Source organism: Peromyscus eremicus, chromosome 7, assembly GCF_949786415.1.
Source record: "Peromyscus eremicus chromosome 7, PerEre_H2_v1, whole genome shotgun sequence".
NCBI classification, from domain to species: domain Eukaryota; kingdom Metazoa; phylum Chordata; class Mammalia; order Rodentia; family Cricetidae; genus Peromyscus; species Peromyscus eremicus.
Window position 1 is genome coordinate 20224037 of NC_081422.1, and position 21433 is coordinate 20245469.

Genomic DNA, 21433 nt, shown 5'->3' on the forward strand with positions numbered 1-21433 from the left:
GCAGGAAATGATGACTATCATACAGAAAGTCACCATCATGGGGGCAGTGGTGAGGGATTGGACTTAGTGCTCTAAGTAAGATCAGAAGCTGATAGAGAGAGTCAAACTGAACAATGACATATCACTTCAGAGGATCCATGTGCTGCTACATAGAGATAATTCCATGGAGGGTATGAGCATCCCCCAGCTGAATATCACCCACCTGCAGTTGGTTTTGATGTCTTTTGCAGCATGGATAAGTGGGACCATTTCAGTGGAGCATTGTAGGAAAGGACTTACTACAGGATTTAGTGCTATGTCTGGTCATTTGGAACATGTAGTTTAGGAAGAAGGCCTTTGCTCTGGATTAGACACTGTGGGGCTAACCAGTGAATAAGTATATTAATAATTCTTATCACAAATATGATGGTAGAGGGGGCTACTTCTGTGATTTACAGAAAGAAGCAGAAGTCATACATGTTAACCAGGCTAGGCTGAGGTACAGTCTCTTGTGTTCTTGCATCTTCATGTTCTTTGTTTTTGTTTTGACCCATCTCAGTCACAGAGTAATTTTTTCTATTTGTGTTTCCAAGAACGACTCCTGGGCAAATCCCTGCTATAAGGGTTGCTTTTCCCTTCTTCTGGAAACAAAAGAATATCAAGAAATCAAAGATAATTTATCGAAAGTTGGCACTGTGGCTATCTAGACTATAACATTTCAAGTGCGGTTGTAGGATTTGGGGCATATTTTTAAAATATGGCTGATTAAATTTATGATTATGTGAAAGAACACAAGAAATTTAAGGTGACATTAAGGATCTTCAAATGATGCAATGAGTTACATTTATTAAAATGCAATAAGGTTACAGAACTGAGAATAAGTTACTGTGAGTGCTCATCCACAGATGAGACATCTATATCATCCTCTCCCATGCAAGACTCAAAGACCATCATGAAAATGGGGCAGAAAGAACGTAAGAGCCAGAGGATGGGGAAGAGTGCTGTGAAATGCTGCCTTTGGGATATGACATGGCTGTCACACCCACAAACTCATAGCAGCTGTGGTTATCTGTATAAGACCTACACAAGATCAAGCCAACCAAAATTGTAGAATGGATTGGGGAAGACCTCACAAGGTCCCACCCCTAACTGAGGAGCTATTAGAAGCTGACAGTTGCTGGAGGAGAGGGTGTGTCTTAGTAAATGTTCTATTGCTGTGAAGAGACACCATGACCATGGCAATTCTTATAAAGGAAAGCATTTAATTGGGCCTGGCTTACAGTTTCAGAGGTTTAGTTCATTATCATCATGGTGGGAAGCATGGCAGTGTACAGGTAGACATGGTGCTGGAGAAGGAGCTGAGAGTTCTGTATCTGGATCCGAAGGCAGCAATAAGAGCAGAGACATTGGGTCTGGCTTGATCATTTGAAACCCCAAAGCCCACCCTCAGTGACACACTTCCTCCAACATGGCCACATCTCCTCCAACAAGGCTACACTCCCTAGTCCCTGTCAAGTAACACCACTCCCAATGACCAAACTTTCAAATATATGAGCTTATAAGGGGCATTCCTATTCAAACCATGACAGGGTATCATTTTCCTTGGGCATGTGGCCACTATTCATTGCCTATGCCCCAGTGGACAGCCCCATATCAGTGTACAAATGAGCAGCACTTAGACCCAATGGATCATTGAATAAAAACACAACAGGGCACAACATTAGAAATGGTTGTTAAAATTAGTTTTATGTTGGGGAAGATGCTGAGGGAGTTGGAGGAGGAGAGGGAAAGATACATTTTATACATATGTGAAGTTTTCAAAGACTAAATAAAAATACTTGCAAAGACAGCTTGACCAGAAGATAGGTGAAAATGTATTATATGAATAATAAAGTGGAGTTTCAGCTACAATCAGAAGATTCCACTGATACAGGAAGATGCATCTGACTCGGGAGCTTTGTCTGAAGAGGATATGACTCTTAATGTGAGCCTGTACATCATGGCTTACATCTGAAGCAGCACTGCCTCCTGTTTAGAGTTACGGTCTCAGGAAAGGCACGGTGAAAGTGAGCATGGAAGACCTAATTTCTCCAGCTGGTTTACAACTTCCTTGGTGGTTTTCTGTCTTCCTTTACCAGACTAATCAATGTTGAAGAATTAGGAGGCTCAGTTTCCTGGAGAGACATATCCCCAGACCCAATGCATGAGGGATGCTGTTTCTTCAGGACAGTCTGTGACATTTGCCATTATTTTTTTTTTTTTATCTCTTGTGGCTCCATGGCCTATTGCATTACTTTATTTCAAACAAAAATATTTTCAGATTTTTATGATAGCAAGAGAAATAAGGAAAACAAATAATAAATAAAAAGTAAGTGCAATAGCTGATGGGAGAACATGCTGAATGTAGTGTATTTGAGACATCCGTTCTAGGCATGATGATATTTTATTTGTACTGAAATGTGATTTTACTTGTATGTTAATAAATAAAGTTGCCTGGAGATCAGAGCTAAAAGCAAGCCATTTAGCAGAAGTCCAGCGGTGGTGGCACACACCCTTAATCCAATCACATGGCAGGCAGTCTCTGTGTGTTCAAGGACACAGCCAAGCGGTGACCCAAACCTTTAATCCCAGTACCAACCATAGAGACCTGGAGGTCTGTATAGACAGGTAGTGACAAGGAAATCATGTGGTTGGGTTTAGAGCCAATGAGAAGGTAGAACAGAAAGGCACTAAAAAGACAGGTTACACAGGAGAAGGTCTCTCTCTCAGGGGAAGGACGGCAGCAAGTGGTAAGCTAAAGGCTGTTCACTAATGCTCTGATCTCTTGGGCTTTTAACTCTGCATTTGGCTCTGTGTTTCTTATTTAATAAGACCATTTAGTTTAGAATTTCATCTACAGGTATGTGAGAGAGAACCAAGAGAAAGTGTGTTGAACAGTGATTACACACACAAGTCAGGGGAGTGGCTGAGCACACCATTCTAAGAATTGCCCCCAGGGGACGAGTGGAGACAAACACCTATGACATCACTAAGAAACTGTATGTGGGGAAAGAAAATGCAACGGCTCTGAGTATGAGACACTCCAAAATTTACTGCCTGTCACGGTGATTGTGGGGAGAGTATTCCTAATGGCCAGCCTGACTCACGTTCACATGATTGACAGCTCCATTCACCCTACATGATGTGGGAAAGAGGGGATATCCTGCAGCAAAGACTTTAGTTTTCTTCTAAATTGGTCTATATTCATTTTTATAGCAAAGAATTTATAATTAACAAATCCCATTTGTCTACCATGTCTCCTAATGAAGAACTTCTCTTCTGTAATCATTGTTTAGTTAATTAACAGACCCTCAGAACTAGCACATGTGACATAGACTTATATAAATCTTAGGAGTGTGAGTGTAATTTAAATACTGGTCATCTTGGATTCAAGATCACAGGACTTTTTTCCACATTGAAAAGAGATTCACTTTCTCCTGCACAGTCCCTTGAAAGTAGATGAGGAATAAATGATTGGTGTTTCAAAGGCAGACAATTCGGCTCAGTATAAATCACTTAGTTATAACTACAGAGTTCTCACTAGTGTAATGGAACGTTCCAAATGAGTGAACCCTCCCTTGTCACAGACACAGTCATCAGAGAGGATGCTGGGAGGTGTTTCAGGAAGCCTGAGCTTACACTTGGAAGGCAGAGACTCAGGTTCTCATCTCCCTTCATCATTTACTGAGTGACCTTGGGCAAGTCATTTTTTTACTTGATCTGGTCTAAATAATTGCACCCCCTAAAATTCATTATGAAACTTAACCTACCATACAATAGTATTAAGAAATAAAGAATCTTTGGGGTTAATAATACCTGTCAGCCTTTGCTCCGTTTGAATAGAAATGAAGAAAAGGCAAAGGGTAGCTTCTCTCGTGTCAGCAGCTCTCGGTGTTCATAGCTCTTAGCACTACCGGCTCTTAGCACCACCCTCTCAACTGTAGGCCCTTCTGCTCAGTTCCAAACAGAAATCATGAAAAGACACATCAATGCCATCTGAATAAGGCTGCTCTAGGCCAACACTGCAGCACATGGGACAGAGTCCCCAAGCTGGCGTCTTAAGATGTAAGGAGTGACGTTTATACACCAAAACAGAGGCCAGTTTAGATCAGTGATTCTCAACCTGAGGGTCGTGACCCCTTTGGGAGGTGAATGACCCTTTCACAGGGGTCACATATTAGATATACTGCATATCAGATATTTACATTATGATTCATAACAGTAGTAAAATTATAGTTATGAAGTAGCAATGAAAATAATGTTATAGTTAGGGGGTCACTACAACATGAGGAACTGTATTAAAGGGTTGCAACCTTAGGAAGGTTGAGGATCACTGGTTTAGATGGACACAGAGAATAGGCAAAGTGCAACTCTCTGAGTTCACCAGCTCCAAGCCTAGGACTAGGAACCCTCAGTATTATAGATCCTGGGTATTATGGGTGGTATCTCTCAATAGCTTTTCAGAACTCTTGCAGTAACCAGGATCTACAATTCCCTAGCTGTAGCCCTTCATGGCTCTTTACCTTCTATAACTCCTACAGAGCTCCATTGTCTCTAGCCTCAACATTTCCGTAGTTCTTCAAAGTCTCAGGCCTCTAGAGTCTGTGCTTTACTTTCCTAAAATTCTTCCACTGTCTTCTAGCTGCCAGATGACACTAGGTATGCCTAAGACTGGTAGCCCCAGTGGTTGTCCATTCCGTGTACTACCAGTTCACCTCATCTCCCCATGGCAAAGACCACAAGCAATAAAACATCAGAACAAGGCCTGGTTTGCTATAGCACAAAGGAGTAGTGGCTCATAGGAAAGAGGTCTCCCCAGACTGCTCCCAAAACGTAAGAGAACTGTCGTTCATACAGCCAGTTACACAGTAACCAGCTATCGTGGGCAGATAGGGGAGCTACTATTTCCTAGTGAGATTGACAGCTGTTAACAGGCAATCTGGAGCTGGTGTAGGTTGGATCATCTAAACTAGACAGAGACAAAATGACATCTGGACCAGAGTAGCTGTGACTGAAAGCTGTGACCCAAAGCCATGGTTTGGGCAGCCATAGCAGCTGTGGTAGTTCCCCTAACTAGAGCAAAATTTCTTCCGGGAGTCAGGCGCTGGTCTGTTGTCTCCTCAGGACATCTGCAGGGGGGATCGAAGTCTTCTCAAGAACAGCCATAGCTGTGATGAGGAAAGCTGAAGAAATCCCGGAGAAGTGGCTGCTCCACGGATGGCTCCTGGAGTTTTGGGGAAATGGCAGCGCTGAAGTCAAGACTGTCACACCAAGGGAACCTTCAGCCATTCCTTCACAGCCCCTGCTGTACGCAAAAGTACTTGTAATAGTCCTGGTGCAGCCACTGTCCCCACACGCCTTAGGGAAGTCACCTGAACTGCACCTCTCAAGCAACCCTTGTTATAGTTAGGTCTGGGAGAAGCATGTAACATCTGTTATTTAAGCAACTGAGATACCCGTCTTAACAGTTTTATCTTGTAATCTTTTCACATAGTACACTGATCCATCCTTTGAGGAAACAAGTCTCCAACCTCATCTCCTGAAGTAAAGGGAGCTGAGCTCCAGGCAGATGTCGTACAGTGGGCTCAGGGACTTTGAACTTTCCTCTTGGGCTTTCTGTCAAGTGGCCTATGCAGTACCAGTGCATTGCATTTTCAGTAAAAAGCAACAGGCTGGAGTTCCATGAGTTGACTGGCACAAAAGAGACACCTTCATGGGTTCAGAATAGGACTCATAGATGAGAACTTTGAATAATTTCAGTATGGGGACAGAGGGTTTGAGTACCATGGACTTAAAGTCTCAAAGAGGTAAATGAGTTCTGCAAATGTATGCACACCCCCTAACACACACATTTCACCAAGGGTGCCCTGCAAGCAGCTATGGGGGATCTTTAGTCAAACATCTGTGAGATGAGCCCTTAAAGCTGCAGAGGTGAGGAACACAGAGGAATGTTCCTCAAATTATACTTATTCAATAATAAATAAACAGAATCCTGAACACTCTATATTATTTTAAGCTGATCCTTGATGAATCATTTTATATATAAATATTTCAATATGTGTCTCCAATAGATGAGAGCTTTAAAAATATATGCAATGCACTGTATTGTAGATACACATGTGACTTTAAGTAAGAGTATATTCTATATGTTTGAGGAAATATTTTTAAAGCAAAGGAAGCTATTTTTCTGCTTACAAAGTTCTCTGGTCTAGGAGTTGACATCAGGTAGCCCCTGTCCATGTTAGGTAAGTGTCTCATATAGAGCATAATGGCTGATTTGTTTAGCAAGAAAGAATACTTAACATAAGCTCTTTAGAGGAATTTGTGCATTCATGATAGGTCAGCAAACCATAAGTAGTATGTAACACAAGAAGGAATCTGGGGCTTTTAGAAAGTCCCGAGACAGCACCTGCCTCAGAGAGGCAGGCCTGAGCTTTCACCCCCTTGCAACCTTTCAGCTCTAATTTTATCTAGGTTTGACAATGAAGGTATCATCTTGGAATCATTAACTCTCACAAAGGATATGTTCTTCCTCCATCTACGATATAGTCACCAGGACAGCAGAACAGGCAGGTTCATCCTCACTGGAAGTAGCTGTGGTAGTCAAGCTTCCTTTGATTCCAGCCCCTCCGATTTCCCGGAGAGAACATTCAATAACTACCCCAGGGGTCCACTCAGTGTGTTAGAAGTGTAAGTCACCAGTACAACTGAGAGCAGAGACATTTGTTCCTGAATCTTATCACTGTTGAAATGAATGTGTGGAATCCTCACAAAAGGGGCAGCCAGGAGTGAAAGACCATGGGCACAGCTGGTACCAGCATAGTCCTCCCAGCTGTCTCCTCATGTCAAAAGGTAAGGAGGTATTATTGTGTTGGCCTAACAACCTTTCTCTTAAAAAATAGGTTATATAGCAGAATTGTGGCCATATATTCTTACTTATTAGATACCCATGCTAAAATATTATGGATAAAATAATTAGCTTCCAATAATACAGAATGTATAGGATTCTGTTTATATTAAGCAGAAAATGTTGCTTTCGGTCTGCTCAAGTCAGGGGCATGGAACTGTTGGCGGGCAATGAGGGTGCTGTGCTTCAGCTTATGAAAATTACATTGCATTATCTTTACAATACTTGTACTTTTCTATGAATATATCTATACACGATGTGCACATATATCATACTTCAAAGAGTTTCTAGAAAAATTATAATAGAGAAAGAGGAGTAATAGATACAAGAAGTTAGAGGCAAGGGACTGGCTGACACCTGTAGACTGAATTTGAGTGTAGGCATAAAGGGATTCATTAAACTACTCTCCTGCCACAGATTAGAGAGTCCCAATTCTTTCTAGGGCATTTGGCAGGAAGTTAAACACAGTTAAGCTCTGTAAAGCACTATTCAACATGCCATTCCCACGGTACTTCTTTGATGCATATATGTCCCTTGATAGTTTCCCTTTGGACAATTTGGACTGTTGGGAACAAGCCACTCAACTGCTTGAGCACCAGGTATCTGAAGCCTGGGCATGGAAAGTAGGAGCTGCCCGCCAAACAAAATCCAGACTACCCTCGTGGCATGAGCTGTTTTGGATACTTTGTGATCACTTTGAGAACATGGCAGCAGCTGTAGGGGATTATTTCAGCCATCCTATTGCCACAGGCACACACCTCTGGCTTCGGTCACAAAATCCATCCCAGACTTGGAAGGCATCCCTATAAGACATACCTCCATGAACTCCAGGTGACGCTGCTCCCTCTAACTTTTCTCACTCAGGCTCAGGTAACCCAGTGGAAGACTGTGACAGACACAGTGCAAAAGGATTATGATCAGTCCTTTCATAAGACCAGTGATTGGTAGAACTGGAAGCTGTGCTGGGATTGGTGTAGATAGCAATTCTTCATTTGCATGTCCCTCCTCCTTCCTAGCGATAGAAACAGGCTCTTCATTTGGCTTACTTTTGAAATCAACCAGTCGCTTGTGCTTCCCACGGGTGTACAACGTCAGCCTGGGCTTTTTCTGAATGGCCTTTTCTTGTGTACCTTGTAATTTCTGTCTTGAGTTGCCACAAGCTATGCTGGTGACATGAAAAGGAGGCAATAGCCCCACAGTAGCGGTAGCGATGACAGTGAGTCACTGGCAGTGGTAGAAATGCTGGCATTAGTGCTAACAACAGGCAGGCAGCTGAAGATTCCCGAGAGTAACCACTGGCAGCCGTGTCAGGGAGCAGAGAAGGCAGAGATGATGAAGGAGAGAGAAGAATAGAAAAGGTAGAATTCTATAAAGATCTAAAGACAAGAACTGCCAGTCTGGTGGCTGGATAAGTACCGGGGAGCAGCCAGTCCCTGAGGGCCAAATATTCAAGGCCTGAAAGGTATATTTTTGTTGAGTCCTGGGTCCTCATGCCCAAGGCTTGGGAGCTACAGTAGCTCCTACCAGGTCCTGCTCATAGCTGAGAGGTTTCACGGGGTGTGAACTGCCAAGCCACTGGGGATCACAGCCCAGAACAATAAGAATCTAGCCTGAACATGTGGAGTCATAACTCTCAGCCCCTTAGAGCCTGGAACCACAAGTCTCTAGTTATTGGGACTCAGAACTATACGCTCCCGCATCTCTCAAGCCAGTGCTTAAGCTTTTGGTGCTCAAGAACCAGGATTCTGACACTAGAAGACCTATATGCCTTACCTGCTTCTCACCTATTCCAGATGATGGGTGATGCACCTGCTTTTGTAAGTGTTCATCAGTTTCACAAGAAAAATTTCATATGTGTGGCTAGTAAAACGAAATCTTATCTATGCTTACATGCTGAATTTTAAACAAAATGGTCAATAAAACAGGTGTTGATATGATATTTTATTTGTGCTGAAATGTGATTTTTTTGTATGTTAATAAATAAAAGTGCCTGGGGGTCACAGCTAATAGCAAGCCATTTAGCAGCAGTCTGGCAGTGGTAGCACACGCCCTTAATCCCAATCACATGACAGGCAGATCTCTGTTTGTTCAAGGATACAGCCAGCATGGAGACACACGCCTTTAATCTCAATACCAACCATAGAGACCTGGAGGTCTGTATAGACAGGCAGTGACAAGGAGGTCATGTGGTTGGGTTTACAACCAATGAGAAGGCAGAACAGAAAGTCAATAAAAAGACAGACACACGGGAAGTAGGTCTCTTTCTCAGGGGAAGGATGGCAGTGGAAGCAGGTGGTAAGAAGGTCTTGGTCTCAGCTCTTAGCTACTGATCTCTGACCTCTGGGGCTTTTAACTCTGCATTTGGCTCTGTGTTTCTTATTTAATAAAGCCATTCAGAATTACATCTACATGTTGAGGTTCTCAAGGACTAGGAAAGAGTATAGGTTATTTGGTGTAATTTGAAATATAAATCAGACTATCTGCTGCATGTTTTCAAAATTGTAACCCTGCCCCCCCCCCCACAGTCACATACACAACAGGTAAAGACATTTTAGATTAGTGGTCAGCTACTTGGGCAATGAGTTTGACATCAGGCTGGAAAACAAAATGAGACTATATCTCAAAAATAAAGTTTTTAAAAATCAAGCACATACATATAAATATTTAGCATTTGTCAGTATTTGTGCATATTTAGTAATGTGTGCTGTCTTAGTGTTCTATTGCTGTGAAGAGACAGCATGACTATGGCAACTCTTACAAAGGAAAATACGTAACTGGGGCTGGTTTAGTCCATTATCATTATGGTAGGAAGCATGGTGACACGTAGGCAGACATGGTGCTGGAGAAGTATCTGAGAGTTCTACTCCTGGATCCAGAGACAGCAGGAGGAGAGAGTGACACTGGGCCTGGCTTGAGCTTCTGAAACTTCAGAGGCTACCCACTGTGGCACACTCCCTCCAAGGCCACACCTACTCCAACAGGGCCACACCTCCAATAATGCCACTCCGCAGGAGTCTATGGGAGCCATTTTCATTCAAACTACCACATGTGCTAATTAAACTACTAATCTAAATTTGGTACACATACTACAAACAAATGCTCTTTGATTTTTTTGGTGGGACTGCACTCTGATGATATCATTCTAAGTTGAAAATGTGATATATCTAAAAGTGCATTCAACAAGCCTCCTCAACTCACCACAGCTTACGTTGGGCTAATTAAAACATTCTCAGAATACTTTATATCTGCCTACTATTGGGAAAAACCTTCTAACACAAAATCTTTTTAAAAGGATATTTATTCACTCTGTGTGTCTGTGTGTGTGTGTGTGTGTGTGTGTGTGTGTGTGTGTGTGTCTGTGTGTGTGTGCACGCACCCACAGTATGCCAGCAGAGACCAGAAAAGGGCATCAAGTCCTCTGGAGCTGGAGTTACACACAGTTGTAAGCTGCTTGAAGTGAGTGCTGGGAACCAAACTCAGGTCCTCTGGAAAAGCAGCAAAAATTCTTAACGTCTAAGCCCTCTTTGCAGCCCCCCATGTCTGTTTTTTCTTTTCTTTTCTCTCCTTTTCCTCTTTCTTTCTTTCTTTCTTTCTTTCTTTCTTTTTTTCTTTCTTTCTCTCTTTCTTTTTTGCTGTTGTTGTTGTGTGGTAGAGTGTGGGGGTGTTTTTGCCAGCTTGTGTGTCTGTAGACCATGTGAGTATCTGATACCTTCAGAGGCCAGAAGAGTGGGGTAGATCTTCTGGAACTGGAGTTACAGATGGTTTGAGCCACCATGTGGGTGCAGGGAATTAAACCTGGGTCCTCTGCAAGAGCAAGCAGTGCTCTTTACCTTGGAGCCATCTCTCCAGCCCCCATGGATTTTCTTTTTTTCAAGCGCTGTATACCTCACACAGTTTTTTAACACACTGTGGACTACTGTTGGTGCCTGGTCCTGTGGATGACTACCTGAAGCTGACTGCTTCATCCTGGGAACATGGGAGCACTGAACCTCAAGTCACTAGCATAAAAAAAGACAGAAACTCCAAGTCGTGTTTCTGATGAGTACACAACACTGTAACACAACTACCATATCTTAAAGATCAGAAAATTAAACCACTGTAAACTGGAGGCTATCTGTACAAATATATTTTGGATCATCTCACACACACATGCGCGCACACACACACACACACACACACACACACATGATCATAACACACACACTCTTATGTGCACACACATGTGAAATCTCAAGTGAAGAAATTAAAATATACATGTAGACAAACATTTGTGTTCATTCTATTATCAATAGATAGTAATGGAAGCTCTAAGATTATATAATTTGGAAAAATAGATTTAAGCTAAAATTAAAAAAAAGTAGTTGTTCATTGAATATCATCTATTAGCCAGATAGCCAGGTTTTCCCTGAGAATATGATCACACATTGCCTTGAAGAGTATCAGTCTAATGAGTGAGAAGACGCACAAAGACACAACTCCAAAATAGTATGCAGCGACACCAAGATGAAAACAGAACAGGGCGACCTGGAACTCTGGAAGTCCCAAGAGGAGGCAGGAAACATAATGGAGAACTTGACAAGCGAACAAATGGAAGAAATATATTTCCAAATCTTGTGATTTTAATTGTGTTATCAGAAATACGGATGAATATTCTAATCCAAGTACTGACAATGTTACCTCATTTGGAAATAGTCTTCCCAGTGGACTCACGTCATGATAAAGTCATTAGGCCAGAACCTAAACCTAATGTGATTTGACTGGTGTCTCAAAGAAGAAAAGAGACACATCGACAGGTACCCTGAGAAAATCACATGACTACACAGCATGTGGGGGACTTCATGCTGGTGGTGGTAGTGTGTGTGTGTGTGTGTGTGTGTGTGTGTGTGTGTGTGTGTGTGTGTTATGCTCACACATCCACTTGGATATGGAGGCAGAGGAGGTCATCAGATGTTTTTCTCTATCATTCTTCTTCTTATTCCCTTGAGACAGGGCCGATTACTTGGCCTTGTGCTCAGTTTTCTGAATGGCTAGACAGCCAACAAGCCCCAGCGATCTTTCCATCTCCTCCCTGTTTCAGCTCTTGGATTACAGGTGCACACAGCCATACCTGACTGTTTTATGTGGTCTGGGGACCCAAACTCTGTACAACAGATTTTTTTTATCCACTGAGTCATCTTTCCAACCTATGAGTGCTATTTTGGGAGACACTGTAGACCTTTTAGGAGGTGAGGCCTGGCTTGTAAATCGGTCAGGACCAATAAGAACAAGGCTTTGAAGGCTGCACCAGCTCCCAGCTCCTGCCAAGCTCTTTCTTTTCTGGCTTTGTGTCATGTGAATAGCCTCCAGCCCACACTCCTGCCTCCATGAGCTGAGCTCTTCCACCAAGCCTTCCCTGCAATGATGGACTGAAAACCCCTGAATCCACAAGCTAAAGTAAATGCTTCCTCTTTATCTATGGTAAGGTATCTGTGCTGGGTGTTTTGGTCACCAAGTCACTAGTACATCAAAGATGGCTTGCCTCCACAAGACTAGGAGCATGAACATGGTTCTGTTTATTGGTAATTTCAGACTTCTCCCTTCCAGAACCATTGGAGGATAGATTCATTGCTTTAGTCACTCAACTAGTGATATTTGGTTTACAGCAGCCTTAGTAAACTGATAGATCAAACTGACCAGTGAGTAGGCACCAAAACCATGTGTGGTGGTGGTTGTCCTCACATATCCCTGAGCATAGAAGGCAAAGGAGGAGCTCTAGCAGATGAGAACAGAAAGAACCACTCCAACTAAACCTCAAGTCAGAGGCTGTGCAAGTGACTCCAGTGAGCTGTGATGGAGCCTGATAGGATCATAGAGATAAGATGGGACAGAGGAGTCAGATACCATAGAGGGTACAAAAGCGATAAGACTGGGTGATTTGATGTGGGAAAGACAAAGACATAACTGAAACCTCAGGTTGATAGCCATCTCACAACAAAAGTAAAAAATGAAAGCTAGTCAGGAGCAAAAGGGGAGATGATGGATTCAGTTTTCAACGGACTGATTTTTGAGATGCTTTTAGACGTACAAATGTGCTGAGAAAGCAGTTGCATATAATGAATATAAAGCTTGGGGGAGATGCAATACAGAGAGATAAATGTCTGGGAGACAGCAGTACAAATGTCCATTGAAATCACGGAGAGTAAGTTCCAAAGAGAATCCTGAGCCACAGTAGCATGTAAGTGATGGGCAAAGGAGCGCAGTGAAAGACGGAACGTGAATGGCGAAGCTAAAAGGGAGCATCACGAGAGAGGGGTGCTGGATGCTGTGGAGTAGAGTCACAGAGGCTGGTGTGGAGAGTGGGCGCTAATAGGCCAGACTGGGAAGGTCCAGCACGAACAGTCCTGGACTGGGAAATGGCAGTGGTGATAGAGGCAAGAGAGACTCTCAGGAGACTGAGTGAAAGGGAAGAAAAGGAGAGACTAGGGCTCCTTGGGGACAAACCGGGGCTGGCACCACTGATCTGACCACAGCACTGCAGGAGAGACCGGGCTGGCCAGGAGGCAGACATTTGTACAGGAAGCTTATATTTTTAAATTGGTTTTGGAGGGTGTTTTTAACTGAAGCACACCTCATGCTGGAGAACAGGTAGGGTGGTAGGTGCTAAGGAAGGAGACCTTTAAGGTCACTCTTCCAGTTTCCTGGTCTTCTTCTTGGTTTGTCCTCTGGCTTTAGATCACAACCTGCCCTTTTAGGACTGAAGGTGACTCCCACACAGCAGACTCCCTTCCAGACCCCAGGTTAGGCACAAACCACACTCAAACACCTGTTTTCACAGAGAGATAGATCCTTTATTAAGTGGGGGAAAAAAGTTACAGCGGCTGCTTCTGACTCAGGCAGAAAACAGCAGCAAGTGACCTTGCAGGTGGAATTTTTAAGAGGAGGAAAAGGGGAAGTCTGTGTTAGAATGGGCTAGGATGGGGTGGTAAAGGGGAGAGGGAATGAGGGGGAAGGGGATAAAGGAAAGGGGAAGGGGTATTTGTCCCAGAGGGGCAAAGGACTGCCTCTGGATAGAGAGGAGACAGACAGGGCACATAGGCAAATGGCAGTTTACAAAGGTAAAGGGAAAAACCTGTGTTAGGATGAGGTGTTTGATTTTAATTGGCCATGTTAATTACGTGAGTCAAAGGGGGCTGTGATTGCTGGACTTTGGGAGTCAGCCTCAGGAGGAGGAAGTGGCCAAATAAGGGAATAGACCTTGGTGGCTAGCTTCAGGGATGTAATCTAGAGGTTTTTCCAAGGCAGAGGGAATGGGGGAGGGCAAGGCCTGCCAGAGCCACATGCTTGAGTGGGCTAGTGTCCCTTCAAGGACTAGCCCCCAAATGCCTGAAAAAAAATTCTGTCCCAGAAACTGCCACTCTGAGATGAATCTCTTATTAGCACACCCCCTCATCACATCCCAGAGTGCCTCATCCATTTTCCAGGCTTTTCTAAGCAGGTCTTCCTCTGAGGCAGCTGAACCAATTACAAATTTCCCTGCCTCCCGTCCCCATGATGCCCAGGTGACTAACTTCCTTCTGCCTCTGTTTGTGAGTCTTGATGCTTCGTTTCTAAGGTGGCAGGAAGCACCATGGCCTCGTCCCTGTTATACAGCTACTCCAACTTTTACCTTTGCCTTCTGGAGCAACCTAGATCCTACCTGGTTGTTACAACATGTGGCCAAACTTCCCCACACGTTTAAGGCCACTGTGTGCTTCCCAAAGGGAAATGTTTCACTGAGATGGGATCACAGGTTAGAGAGGCAGATTACAAATAAGGGAAATCAGCCTAGCAGTTTAAAAAGGAAGAATAAACAGTCAGAAGGTCATAGGAGAGTAAATATGGACAGGGGAAGTTCAGGGTGGCTACTGACGGCCTGGACTAGCAGGAGGGGCGAGGCCCCTTATTTGGACATAGAGTACACTGTGGAGCAGACTAAGTACATGCTGCATGGCTGTACGAGGTTTGCTTGCTAGTGTTCTCCTAATCCCACCCCACCAGCTGGAGCCCTCAGGACAGATTCAATAGCATCCCCCTCCAAACTGTCCATATCCTAACCTTAGAACCTGCTCCATTAGCCAGGTGGGTCCCAGCCACCAAAGGAGGCCTAATGAGAGGGAGTGGGTGAGAGGGAGCTTTGGACTCTAACAGAACTCCAGGGGACACAAAACACTGCTAGATGGTCCTCTTTATCCCAGCTTTACATTGTCCTCTGTTCCTTCTCCGGCTTTTTTCACCACATAGCAGCATGCTCTTCAATTACATATATATTCTTTTCTGTATATTGTATTTTAACAGAGTTGTCGGGGAGACAGACACAGAAATTAGGAATAAAATACAAAAGCAATCCTTTCTGGTAAGGATTGATGCCCATCCTAGGCCAGCCAATTGCTTGAGAGATAGCAGATAGCCTGGCCAAGGGCCTGACTTTGCCATGCAGGATACCCAGCCCATAGTCATATCTCCTCTCTCTGTCCTATTCGGCCCAGAAATCAGCCGCTATTCCTTTGTCTCTATCATCCCAGGACCAGAAGCAGAAAAACAACTGCATAGTCAGTCACCGTACGTACCTCATGACCTGCCTCCCATTCCAATGACGGGGCGCTGGGATATCTGCTCTTCCTCCCTAATTTACACCAGAAGATGCAGAGCATCAGGACAGCCAGTGCAGGCAGGCCACAGATGAAAGCAGGGCAACTCACCCTCCCTGACAGCCTGCAAAGCCAGCATCCAACAATAACACCCAGTGGCAGCCCTGCCAAAGGCAACGGGCATCCCAGGCACTGCCAGTTGGAGGTGAGGAGACCAGAGACTGCTGGCTGCCAGCAGGCTTCATTCACCACTCTGTGTGTCCCCCTCCCACGGTAAGCAATCTCCTCCCTCCCTCCCTGCAGGGCATCAGCATAACAGACTGTAGCCTAGCAGCACCATCATGATTCTTTTATCTGAAACACATGGTCATCATAGACTCTCTCTCTCAAATAAATCATACTGTGGTCTCCAAAGGAGAGTATTACTCTGGGCTCAAACAACAACCCAAGAAATGCCAGCAGTATCCCATTCTCTATTGCATGCCAGTCACTAGAGTTTCAAAATCTGAGATCCCGCTGTACTCCTAAAATAAGATATTCTGATTTGTAGGTGCTTGTTCCAGAGAATGGTAATTTACATGCATATGCCCTTCTTAAAGGAGGCTGGAATGGCAAGACATCAAGGACAGACATCCTGGCTAGGGCCTGGAAGGCTATAGGAAGTGATGTCCTAGGCACAGATCGCGTGGACAATCATTTTTCCGAAGGCCCCAAAATTCCAGTATTCCTTCTAAGAGTATCACTCTACACCTGATATTCATGTGGGCCACTTAAATTCATGTTGGCTACATGTATGTACAGGTGTGTATGTAAGGTGTTACTGAGACAGGCACGCATATGGAAGAGGCCTGCCAATTTCCATTTAGCTTCTTGGTAGTCCCCTCACCGGGTGTCCACATGGAGAAACAAAGTCACTGATCCCAGAATATTTAATGGTGCCTATCTTCCAGAAAATAAACCATCAAGGGTCACATAACAGGCTTGGGCCTTGGTCAGTAATTATCATCAACAAGGAATGAAATGAGTTCTGTATTTTGAACAGTCCACATTTAATTTTACTAAGATCATATCATGGTATCCCAAGATTACAAAAATTTCCTGAAAATCAGACTTGATAAAAGCAGTAAATTATTTGATTTAGGATTAGAGTATAGCCAATATTTTTGTGACAAGGAGAAGACCTTTGTAGTAGGCAAAATAATGATCAGTAAAGATGTTCCCAGTCTGACTTCCGACCCTCTGAGCATGCTAAGTGACATGGAAAAGGGAATTCAGGCTGCAGGTGGGACAGAATCTGCTACCCAGGTTGCCTGACCTCAAGGAGATTATCCTGTGATGGGGGAGAGTCCTTGCCAGCACATGGGGCCTTGTAAATGAAAGAAGGGTCACTAGAAGTGATGTAGCCTGGGGATGCCCTAGCTTAATATTGCTGTCTTCAAACAGGAAAAGAGGGGGCTCATACAAGGAGAGGGAGTATCCTTTAGATGTCGAGAAATCTAAGGATGTAGATTCCCCACAGAAACTCCAAAGGGAAGGCACGTGATAATGACTCCTCAGTGTTACCCAATGAGGCCTCCCGGAGAACCTTGTGATGATAAATGTGTGCTGTGTTAAGCCCCTATGTCTATGGACATCCATTATGGCAGCAACAGGAAGTGGAAGTCCCCTCTCAGTCTAGTTTTCTCGGAGTCAGCAGTGTTTGTGTTTTGGTCTAGAGAGTCATGTTGTGGATACTGCCATGAACTGTGCGGTACTTAGCGGGCTCCCACCCACTAGATGCCCTCAAAGACTTCTCTTGAAGTAGTAATGCTGTGGGATAATCCTCTTGTGCACTACAAAGATTTGTCACTCAATTTGGTTTAATAAATGCTGATTGGCAGGAAGTTAGGCAGGACAACCAAACTAAGGACTGGGATAAACAAGGGCTGAGTGAAGAAAGACTCGATCTAGCTGCCCAAGAAGCAAGATGCCAAAGAACCAGTAAAGTCACAGCCACATGGCAAAACATTGATTAACAGAGATGGGTTAATTTAAATGTAAGAACTAGTTAGTAATAAGCCTTAGTTATCGGCCAAGCATTCTGAAATTAATATAAGCTTTTGTGTGTTTATTTGGAAGCAAGTTGTCGGAACAGAAAGCTCCACCTCTACTTACATGGTAACAACAAAAGATGTTTCCAGACACTATGGGAGATGGGGTGGGATAACAGCCAGGGTCCCTCATCTTAATATGAACCAACCCTTGTACAGGTAGCATCCCCCAACCCCTTGAAACTCTTGTTACTGACACTGAGGCTTTTGATCTTGGATAAGATTAAATTCCCAAGGATATAACATGCAAAATCTCTCATGAATCTTTGATGCTCAGAGACAGTACCCATAATTCCAACCAAGGAGGTTGGTTAGGAGAAAAAAAACATAGTTCTTATGTACCAGTCAACAGCAGGACACAGTTCTGGGAGCTGAAGGACACAGGGTGGACTTTACCAGCTTCATGCATTGCTCTTTACACAATTTGCCTTGGGCACAGTCCCCAGCCGGGCTCTGCCCTGCAACGTACGACTGAGTGAACCATGATTTCTGGACTGAGGGACATCATTGTCTCATAGAAGAGATTTGTGCATAATTTGAGAAAATCCTCCCTAGAGAATGGAAAGCTTAAAAACATACCACAGTGATATATCCAGAGTCAAGAACCCTCAATCTGTCCACAAGTGAAAATAAAACATTGGGGCCAAATGTTTGAAATCAAGGTTGCATAAGAAATGAAGCCATGTTTCCTGAAAAGGGTGTACTCAGACTGTTCCATGAGGGAATTGAGACCCAGAATGTGCAGAAGTAAAGAGAGGGAGGAGAGACCACAATCCTCCAACTGCAGAAGGACCATGTGCCCAAGAAAGGAAGTTCCATGTGGCACACTGTGAAGACTCAACCAGCAGTCCCAGACAGCTGTGACTATTTGAAGGTATGCCTAAGTTTAGCAATAGATTTTAAAAAGGGGAATCGTTCCTATTTAGAAAAAAAAAATGCTGGCTAAGAGGGCATTCAAACGCTCCCAAGAATTTAGCATAGAATCCTCTCTCCCCAGTCAGTCTCCAAGAAACCTTATGTGAGGTACTTCATCTCCTTGTGTTTCTGTATCTATAAAATGAGAACAGTGATGTCAAGGCCCACCTCCACTAAAAGAGTTACAAAAAGCTCTTGACAATGTGTCTAGAACACAGGAATGGTTTTTAAGTTCCTATTCTTGGTGAGTTTTAAGTTCCCATTTGTGGTGTTTAAAATAGTGTGAACAGTGTCTAGCTAATGGACAGATTGAGTTCGCCTACAGGATTCCTCCACACAGGGTTCGGTAAAGCAAAGTCACCAGCACAGAGTTTGGGGAGGAGATATGGTAGGAAGCAGAGAAGCCATGCTCAAGAGTACTTCTGTGTGGTTTATGAACCTGGGGGAGTACCAGCGAGGAAGTTCAAAAGTGCTTGGCAATCCAGGAGGGGTGCCTATACCTACAGCCACCTGCGTACATGGGGTCTCAGACTACAATGTCCCTGGACTAATGACACAAGGTGCCCCTTTAAAGAATACTCATCAAGACTTCTCCAGCTACAGCTGGGATGGTCACAAGGAAACAGTCAGGCTTGTAATGAACCAGACATGCAAATGTCTTTGATTGTTGTATCAGAATATTAACAGACCTTTTCATTTTCGAGAAAAGGAGGGAGGAAGGCATTGGGAAGGAAGTTATTGGGAACTTCCCAGTTTGAAAATGCAGCCAGGTGAATGAGCCAGTTGCTGGCCAGTCACAGTTGTGTGACCCTGGGTTAGAGCCTTATAAAATAATCCTCTCACGAACCCCTTTGAAGTGAGAGCCCACAGGCAGGAAGTCTGAATACTTTCCTTGTAAGTCTCTAATGAGTCCCAGAGGAAGGCATTCCTCCTGACTTCTCTGAAAAGAAAATCTATATATCGATTAAAGAGGTGTTGCTACTTTTAACATCATTCCTCTTCCACTTTGGCTGGCTCAGTGGGCTACTCAGCAGTTTCCTCAAGGTCACGACACTGGGAGTCTGTTGCTATCCCCTTCACTTGCCCATTGCCGCCATCTGTGCCCAAGTCCTAGAATGTCTCCTCCAGTCTCAGATCTATTGCTGCCCTGCCATTTGGGCTGAGACATCCTCTTCCCTCATCCGTGCTTCCTCACTGGTCCTCGCGTCACTCCCTGCCCATGGCCTCATGTACAGTCCACTCTGTGGTTGCCAACTTTATTGGATCTAGAATCAACTAAAGGACATTCCTCTAGTTTGACTTGTGAGAGAATTTCCAGGAAGGACTAACTTAGAAGACTTATGGGTCTTCCCCAGAGAGGGCAGCACCTTCTGGCAGCTCAGACAAAAAGAGGCTCTAGGATAGTGGTTCTTAACCAGTGGGTCGTGACCCTTCGACTCTTTCATGGGGATCATATATCAGATATCCTGCATATCAGATATTTACATTACGATTCACAACAGTAGCAAAATTTCAGTTATGAAGTAGCAATGAAATAATTTTATAACTGGGGGTCACTACATGAGGAACTATATTAAAGGGTCCTAGCATTAGGAAGGTTGAGAACCATGGCCCTGGGGGGAGCAATGCTGCTCTAGCCTGCCACCTTTGCTTCCTTCTGGTAAGTGCATCTGTTCAGCTGCTACCATCCTTCACTGTAGTAGGACTTTCCTTGGACCACAAGCCTGCAAATTATGACACAGAGACTTATTATTAATTATGAAAGCTTGGTCTTTAGCTTAGGTTTGTCCCACTAGCTCTCATAACTTAAATTAACTTGTTTTTATTAATCTATGTTTTTCTATATGGCGTTTTTTTACCTCTTTCCTTCTGTATGTCCAACTTGTTCTGCGTCTCTTGCATCTCTAGCATCTCTTGCCTGTTTAGATTCTAATCCTCTGAGTTCCTCTCTCTGCCCGAAAGTCTTGTCTAACCTCTCCTGCTTAGCTATTGGCTATTCAGCTTTTTATTTAAACCAATCGTAATGACACATCTTCACACAGTGTAAACAAATATTCCACAACACTTCACTAACCTCAAAATCTAGCTTCTTCAGCATTTCAGCAAAGACTAAAAAGATCAGGAGGTCCCCAGGAGTGACACCCCAGGCTTTAGCACCAGATTAGGACTGCTGATGTACCCACTCTTAGGGACTGATCAGTTACCAGGTTCTCAGTGTCTCTCCAGTGCACAGGCTAAATTGTTGGACTATCCAACCTGTACAGTGTAAGTCAATCTAATAAACCTCCTTTGTGATATTTATTCATTCTATAGGGTCTGTTTCTATAGGGCAGTAGTTCTCAACCTGTAGGTCATGACCTCTTTGGTATCAAATGTACCTTTCACCTGCATCATCTAAGACCATCTGCATATCAAATATTTACATTACAGTTTATAGCAGTAGCAAAATTACAGTTATGAAGCAGCAATAAAAATAATTTATGGTTAGGGTCACCACAACATGAGGAACTGTATTAAAGGATCACAGCATTAGGAAGGTTGAGAACCACTCACTGCTCTAGAGAATCCTAACACAACCTTCCAAATCCTACAGCCAGTGAGAATGTGTCACACTGTATGTAAGGCCACTCAAAGACTCCCCATGGGACATCATAGATGCCCATGGAGCAGTGAGTAGTTACCTGTGCTTGGTATACTGGGGGCCATCAGTGGCTGAGAGCATCAACCAGAAGCCATTCTGTAGAGGATTCAAATGTCATGCTAATGATCAGGGCCACACTGTCCAGTCAATGGAGAGCTATGGAAGATTTGAAGCAGGAAAGAACTTCATCTGGTCTAAATTTTGTGAATTTTGACATTCTGTTTCTTTCAAAACATCCTTTGCAGTTTATAGTTAT